Below are 8,766 nucleotides of genomic sequence, written 5' to 3' on the forward strand. Positions count from 1 at the left end.
CTATGGAAACAACGCTAGCTCATAGATGACTTTACTTACTTTTCTCAATACCTCAAATGGTCCCATATATTTAGGACTCAACTCGCCCCTTCTAATCAAACCCAACCAATCTTTTCCAAGGTGAAACTTTTATCAATATCAACGATCCTACTTTTATATTCATACTCTTTCGATGCAAATCCGTCTTTTTTCTTTGTCCATCCCGAGCTGCTTCAACTCTTTTCCGAATCAACACACTACGTCCTTGGTGCGCTGAATTAACTCGGGACCTAACAACATTTCTACTCCCACTTTTTTTATAATTCTTTTATTAACTCATCAGCGATTTTAATCACATTCAGTCATTTCCTTCTGCACAGGGCATCTGTTACTACACTAGCTTTGCTTAAATGGTCGTTAATGGAATAATCGAAATCATTTGTTACTCTCAACCAAAATTCATACTTGAAAACTTAACATATGGTTGCTTCCCTTCTAATCTTCGTAGGAAAACCCTTAGGCGTTCCACATGGACATCCTTGGTCTTTGAATAGCTGAGGATGTTATCAATAAATAAAATCATGCTTATCCAAGCACTCCTTATACACCATTTTCCCTGAATGATACATTTGTTAATCCAAATGACATTACCAAAAATTGTAATGCTCATATTTCATTTTAACCGCAGTCTTCGATACGTCCTCAGGATGGATCTTAAGTCAACCCTCGAGGAATAACACACTCCTTAAATTAGGTCACAAAAGTAATCAGTTTTAGATAGGGCTACTTATTTTTATTTGTCGTTTTGTAAATCTCCCGATAAACAGTACATAATCTTATAATTTCATTCATCTTCTCCCATGGCATAACTGGTGCATCCCACGGGGATAAATCTGGTATGATCGCCTCCCTTCCGATAACTTCTGTAATTACTTCATTCCCACTGGCCGCTGGAGAAACTCCAGGGCACTCATTCATTATTTGAACTTCTTTCAGCTTAAATACTTTCTTCTTCATATCTCTACATATGGTAGATCTACCTTGTATCATTAGCTTATTACTCCTTTTCTCGCATGCTTGGAAGAACCTCTTATTTTGCTGTTGCCCCTAGAAACTTACCTTACTATTGGCTTCCATATACTTTACAATTCACTTCTTCTGAAAATCAACCTTTGCCTTATGACATGACAATCAATCCGTTACTAAAATCACATCAGAATTTAACTTAATCTAACTAGAACCAACTTTTATCTAACTAACCATTATTTGGTAAAATTAACCAACTCTCCCTTTTAATTGATCAATTGGAGTATCAACAGAAACATCAATAACACACCAAAAGTATATGTTGTATCTTTAAAAGTAGGTATTTTTCCAAAAAATTGGGCAGCATTTCCTCTGTATTATTGACTATCAGTCGGACTCAAGCCGACACCAACAATCAACCAACAATCATATCCATTCACCACCATCAACCAAATCACTAACTAGCATACTAACCAACTGCCACCACTCAACCCCACGATTCATAATACCGTGACACATAACATACTAATAACCTTATGTATCACTAACCAACATAACAAAATGGAGTTGGCTATTTCAGCCACAACTACCAAAAAACAAATTCGCAAACCAGGTCAAACTTAAGGAACTCTGAACCCTACTGGGCATACTAGTCCAAGTTTCAACTCACCATTCTTCTAGAGGCAATTTCCTTGTCATTTTCCATAGACTCGTTCACCACTAAATTAACTTTTCTATGACGACAATCTTCTCCTAATGGATCGCAAATTCTTTCTGCTGCCATTATTTCAATTAGCAACCGGATACGGAACTTTTACTTCTCCTGACGGTCAACTCTTCGTTTACTTTAAATAATTATGACGGTCTAACTACAGAGGTTACCAAAGAATTCATTGTCGAAGAATGGCAAATAAAATTTTGAAATCAAGGTAATCCATTCTGAAAGAAGAGTGAAGAAAATGCGGATATGACTGGGAGCAACCATACAAGTACGTAAGATGGTCAGTCTTAGTACCATACAGTTTACAACACATAATTCGGTGGCATCCCACCAGACCCTTTGCCACACAGACAAATAGTCAAATCATATGTATTGTTTGCCCCAATCAACCGATAGAACCTCTGAGGGAAAAATATAAGGGTTCAAGGTATAAACCACAGTACTGATCCACATTTACTATGAGACTCGGCTGTCATAACAGCCGCTGACTATTACCATTCCACCTGAACTTTCACAATCAGACTCGCTTCCTCGAGAAGGGAAATTAGAAACCTCTACCAGACATTGCCAATGATACCTATACACAAGGAAGACTTACTACAACTCGGGCAGTTCCAACCAACTCTTGGGCCTTCTGACTAGCATCTACAAAGTCGAAACACCCTAACTTAAACCTTCGATTATGCTTGACATATCCCCGCTAACAATCTACCCGAACGTTAACAAAACCCGACTCGTAACATACTTCATATGATAATATACGTATCAATTAGGGTTAATGTTCTCAAAAATCGGTTCGATGGTCGTTTCCAGAAAATATGTATATCTGTCCTTTTACGAAATTAGGGTTATCGGTTTTAGCAAAGTATTTCATCACAACACATAATCAGGTTCCGTATAGAGTACTCATATATAACCGATCGACGTTGCGATAGTCATTGGGTACGGCCTCACGATTCCGTAATTTAATTTTCCGGAAATCGGGCAGCACCTCCTTCGATTATCGGCTAACCCGTCGAACATCCCCACGTTAAATCAATTCACACCAACTACAACGACAATCCAATCACAATCCAAATGCATGAATCCCAATCTCCGATTCTTACCAATAATACCAATCAAAATCCATAAATTCCCAAATTTCAATTCAATTACAATTAATTATTATTTGTATTTTATATTTTTAATTTGTAGGACTCAGAATATTCATCATAGTCCACCGTCGACTCGCCGAGGCTCATCGCCGATGGCGGCAAAAATTCGCGGGTATCCGTATAAATCGGGCTTCCATCGCGAACCTTCACCGATTATTATTATAACCTTCGAATATAATCCAAATAATTACGGGAATTTATTCAAAAAATAATACCAAATAATTCGAGTAAATACCCTAAATATTTGCTTCGAATCTATTAGAAATTAATCGAATAATTCACCAAATAACCATTCGAATTGCATCACTTTAAACCTTCAGGAAAAAAAATCATAAATTACAAAACTCAGGGCCACGCGCATACGCGTCGCCCAACAGGGAAGAATCAGGGGACAACAGCAAAACAGAAAAGGAGCAGGAACACACGAATAACACCACACTGATACTAATTAGATGGCACATAATCACATGCACAAACATATAGATATGCACCTAATCTAATCAACCTAGAACAGCAACCAAAGTAACGATGATGGCCGGAGTTCGAAACGGCCGGAAAGGAAGAACAGGGCGGTACAACCCTGCAATTACCAGAAATAGGCACAACAGGAATCAAAAGGAACATCGGCACCTGAGAACGCCAAGGCGCGGAGAAAAATCACCGGAAACTGGCACAACGGCGGTGAAAGGGGAAAAGAAACGGGAATAAAAGAAATGCGGGGCTGATGTTTTCTTTTCTTCTTTTTTTATACATAACAGTAACACAATAAGAAATAGTACTCCACCACGTTCTGTTGAATGGCTCAAATCCTGACACGTGGTAAACTGGATGAGTATGAATTCCCTGCAACCCGATCCTGATATGTAATTTGCTATTTAATGAATAAATGCGAGGTTAAATAAAATCCAGAAAACTACCAAACTAGTTTTAAAATTTTTTTAGAAATTCGAAAACTAAACTAAAATTTTCATAATTTTTAAAGCATTTTTGAAACGCAACTCGTACCCGCATTTCACAATTAACGAACCGATCTGCAATTAAAACAAATTCAGAAAATCACAAATATAGTCTTAAAATGTTACAAATATCCCGAAATTTATAAAAACATAAATTTCTAAATTTCTAAACAATTTTTGAAATGCAATTTATACCCGCTTTTTAACAATTAAATGAAACGACGCGCGAGTGAGATTAATCCCGAAAATTCCTAAAATAATTTTAAAATTCTCGGAATATTCTAAACTTAAATAGATGTGAGTTTCATAATTTTTAAAGAATTATGGAATTAAATACGGATTTTATGAATAATTATAATCAGAAAATCATACAGGGCTAAATAATTGGTAAAATATTGATTTCTAAATTTTATAAAATTCCAAAAATAATTATCGTAATTATAAAACCCCAAAAAAAAATTTAGAGACATTCCAAATATTTATGCAAATAAATCTGCAATTAAATCCACTTTTTAAAGTGGAACAGAACAATACCACTCAGTATTTATTACACGAATAATCCTTATGCATCAATAGTCACACATAAAATGATAACACACAATACACTGCTCACAATACCTATATACATATTTTATTTAATTAATTATTTAATAATTAAACTTTTAAATAATATAAAAGTATACGAGTCGTTACATTTTCTGGCCAAGAACTGCTTCAACTGCATAGTCACTAGCATCACACATCAGCTCAAAGGGCTCATTCCAATCAGGTGCAGTAATCACAGGTGCTGTAGTCAAACTCTTTTTCAAGCTCTCAAAAGCAACTAGATATTCTTCATCAAATTTGAAAGGAACATTCTTTTCCAGCAAATTGCACAAAGGCTTAGAGATTTTGGATAAATCTTTGATGAAGCGCCGATAAAAATCCGCATGACCAAGAAAACTACGGACTCCTTTAACTGAGATTGGCGGAGGAAGATTTTCAATGACCCCCACCTTGGCTTTATCCACCTCAAGACCCTTGCTAGATACCTTGTGCCCAAGAATGATACCCTGTTGCACCATAAAGTGACATTTTTCTCAATTGAGCACCAGATTGGTCTCAACACATCTTTTCAACACCATCCCAAGATTGTGCAAACATTCGTCATAAGAAGTCCCGAACACGGAAAAATCATCCATGAACACCTACACATTAGTGCCAATCATATCTGAGAAAATGGCCATCATGCATCTCTGAAATATAGTAGGTACACCACAAAGTCTGAATGAGACTCGACGAAAAGTAAAAGTGCCAAAGGGACAAGTAAACGTGGTTTTCTCTTGATCTTATGGAGCAATGCAAATCTGATTATATCCCCAATATCCATCTAGAAGACAATAGTACTCATGACCAGCCAACCTGTCAAACATCTGATCAATGAATGAAAGCGGGAAGTGATCATTCCTTGTGGCTTTATTCAGCTTTCGATAATCCATGCAAACTCTCCATCCTGTGACTGTCTGAGTAGGGATGAGCTCATTCTTCTCATTAGCTACAACTGTAATGCCTCATTTCTTAGGCACATATTGCACCGGACTTACCCACGAACTGTCAGAGATAGGATAGATGATTCCTGCATCTAGCCATTTAATAATTTCCTTCTTCACAACCTCCTTCATGATAGGATTTAGCCTTCTTTGTTGCTCAACAGTTGGCTTTCTTCCTTCCTCAAGCAGAATTTTATGCATGCAATAAAAAAGGCTGATTCCCTTGATATCTGCTATAATCCACCCAATTGCTGATTTAAACTCTCTCAGAATTTTCAAGAGCTTTTCTTCATCACTTCCTTAAAGGTCAGATGCAATAATAACAGGCAAAGTAGATGCATCACCTAAAAATGCATACCTCAAGTGCTCAGGAAGTGGTTTGAGCTCAAGTGAAGGAGCTTCTTCAATAGATGGCTTGAGACGCTTTGGAGAAGTTTTCAGCTCTTCCAATCCAAGAGACTCGAACGGCAAGTCCAACTTCCTCTTCCATGAGAATGCATTCAAATACTGCAGTTGCTCTTCCCCTTCTTCATCTTCACTATCGGAATCCCCCATTAAGGCTCTTTCTAAGGCGTCAATCCGTAGCAAGTGATCAATCTACGAAGTCACTACGGAGTCGAACAACTCCACTTCAAAGAACTCATCTTCATCAGTAGGGAATTTTATTGCATTGAAGATATTGAACGTGACATCCTGTCCTTGAACTCTCATGGTTAGTTCACCTTTTTGCACATCGATAAGAGTTCGGCCCGTAGCTAAGAATGGTCTTCCCAAGATAATGGGAATCTTCTTATCTTCCTCAAATTCTAGAATGACGAAATCAGTAGGGAAGATGAGTTTATCCACCTTAACCAATAAATACTCCACTACTCCTCGCGGATAAGTGATTGAATGATCAGCCAGTTGCAAAGACATGTTCACACGTTTAGGATCAGGTAGTCCAAGTTTCTTAAAAACGAATAAGGGCATCAGATTGATGCTAGCTCCCAAGTCACACAAACACTTATCGAACGAAAGATTTCCAATGGTGCAAGGTATTGTGAAGCTTCCTGGATCTTTAAGCTTAGGAGGTAGTTTATGTTGCAGCACAACACTGTACTTTTCTGTTAGAGCAACGGTTTCCAACTCCTCAAGTTTTAGCTTCCGAGATAGAATACCCTTCATGAACTTAGCGTAGCTCGACATCTATTCTAGAGCTTCAGCAAAAGGTATGTTAATGTGCAACTTCTTAAAAACGTCCAAAAACTTAGCAAATTGCTTATCGAACTTCTGCTTCTGAAGTCTCTTAGGATATGGAGTAGGTGGGTAGACCTTTTTATCTTCTGTATTACCCTCAGGAGGATTGCTTCCAACAACTTTCTTCTTCGGTTCCATCTCGGCATCCTTATGCAAAACTTTTTCAGTTATAACCTCATTTTCTGGAATTGGCAAAAATGCAGATGCACCTGAATTGTGAATAGAATCTTCATCTTCCTGAATTTGGGGGCTCGTGACCTTTCTAGACCTTAATATGATTGCCTTTAATCCATAATTAGCCAAAGAATCCACTTTCATCGTTAACGCCTTAAGCTGGGCAGCTATTGCAGTAGCTGTATCCACCTCCAGAATTCCTACTACCTTGCTTTGAGGTAGTCTCTGAGTTGGGTTCTGATATTCATTAGCATCCATCAATTTAATTAGCTCATAAGCTTCATCATAGCTCTTAGCCCATTAGGCTCCTCCTGACGCTGCATCGAGCATGGGTCTTGACTGTGCTTTCAAACCATTATAAAAGCAATTGATGATCATTCAATCAGGCATTCCATGATGCGGACATTTCCTAAGCATCTCCTTGTAGCACTCCCAAGCTTCACATAAGGATTCTCCCGATTGCTGTGCAAATTGAGTAAGAGCGTTACTGATTGCAGCTTTCTTCGCCATAGGGAAAAATTTAGTAAGAAACTTCTGAGCAAGATCCTCCCAAATAGTGATAGATCCTGGTGGTAGAGAATCCAACCAGCACTTCGTTTTATCCCTCAGAGAGAATAGGAAAAGCCTCGGCTTCACAGCATCTTCAGAAACATTATTGAACTTGAAAGTGTACATCTCGATGAAATCTCTAATGTGCATGTTGGGATCTACCGTTGGAGAACCCCCAAACTGGACTGAGTTCTGCACCATCTGAATCATGCTAGACTTTATTTCAAAAGTATTAGCCGCGATGGATGGTCTGACAATGCTAGACTGAATGTCATTGATCTTTGGTTGAGAATAATCCATCAAAGCTTTCAGATTCGCTGCTGGTTCTCCCATTGTAATGATAGCTTCTTCTCCAACTTTTTCCTCTTCTTCAGAAACTTTGTCAACTACTTCAACTTCGTCCAATGTTTCTTTACGAAATTGAGAACGCGTTCCCATACACGCTCTCTAGAGTACCTGAAATACAAACAAAGTAAACAAGTAAGTAAAAATATCCGAGTCAGTAAACTTTAACGACCATTGATGTCAAACACATTGACTAAATTTAACACCGAAGTCCCCGACAGCGGCGCTAAAAATTTGTTCGCACTAGAACACACGCAAAAATACGCGCAAGTGTACGCGATCACAAGTAGTATAGATTAAATTAAAGTTCGTTCCCACAGAGACTGGTTTAAACAGAATATGCGCTTATGCAACAATGTATGGTTATCATTCAATGCTAAGACAAATAACAAATTGAGTTTGATTTAACTAAGAGATTATACTAAATAACATTAACTAAAGGAATTAAGATTGAATTACTTATATGAGAATAAACATGGGATTCTAATTTCATTAAATACTTCATTCAAAGTTATGTTCTTTAACCTTAGCATATGATGGTGATGACAACTAATCAGATAACGCGAAAGTAGTATACGATAACTTTCATTATACGTATACCCTATTATCAAACATCCATAATTAAGATAAGAAGTTGAATAGACACCAATTATGCTTAGTCCCTATATGTTAATAAAGATTGAAAACATAATGGTTTAAGAGCAAGTTATCTATCATGATTACATAGGGTGAATAAGATGGTTAAAATTACCCACGAATTATGCATGTCAAATATACATAAACCTATGCTAGCATGGCAAGTTCTAAACCTCTATATTCACTGTCGTTTCAATAGAGATTAATAAACAATCTTAGATGTTAGCTATGCATTAAAGATGAATAAGCACAACCAAACTAGGAAATCATAAATCACCACACACAAAATATCTAGAATAATTAACTATTGAAATCCATAGATAAATCCTCTAGAACCCCATGACAACGATTAGTTCATAATCGAACTCATCGACACCATGGGTTCCAATGAAAACATGATAATAAATAATATAAGAGTACTAGGATTCAAAGACAAATCAACAACAAGCATCCGAAGTACA

The 8,766-nt window shown here is 37.2% G+C and overlaps 1 non-coding gene across 1 annotated transcript; it reads left to right on the plus strand.

The window, feature by feature from the left end:
• The first annotated feature begins 7,163 nt into the window (after nucleotides 1–7,163).
• LOC141676105 (small nucleolar RNA R71) lies at nucleotides 7,164–7,270 on the plus strand. The gene has a single exon (XR_012556712.1). It is a non-coding gene; the product is annotated as a small nucleolar RNA R71 (small nucleolar RNA).
• Nucleotides 7,271–8,766: the final 1,496 nt, after the last annotated feature.

Source organism: Apium graveolens, chromosome 7 (genome assembly GCF_009905375.1).
Source record: "Apium graveolens cultivar Ventura chromosome 7, ASM990537v1, whole genome shotgun sequence".
In the NCBI taxonomy this organism is placed as follows: Eukaryota; Viridiplantae; Streptophyta; class Magnoliopsida; order Apiales; family Apiaceae; genus Apium; species Apium graveolens.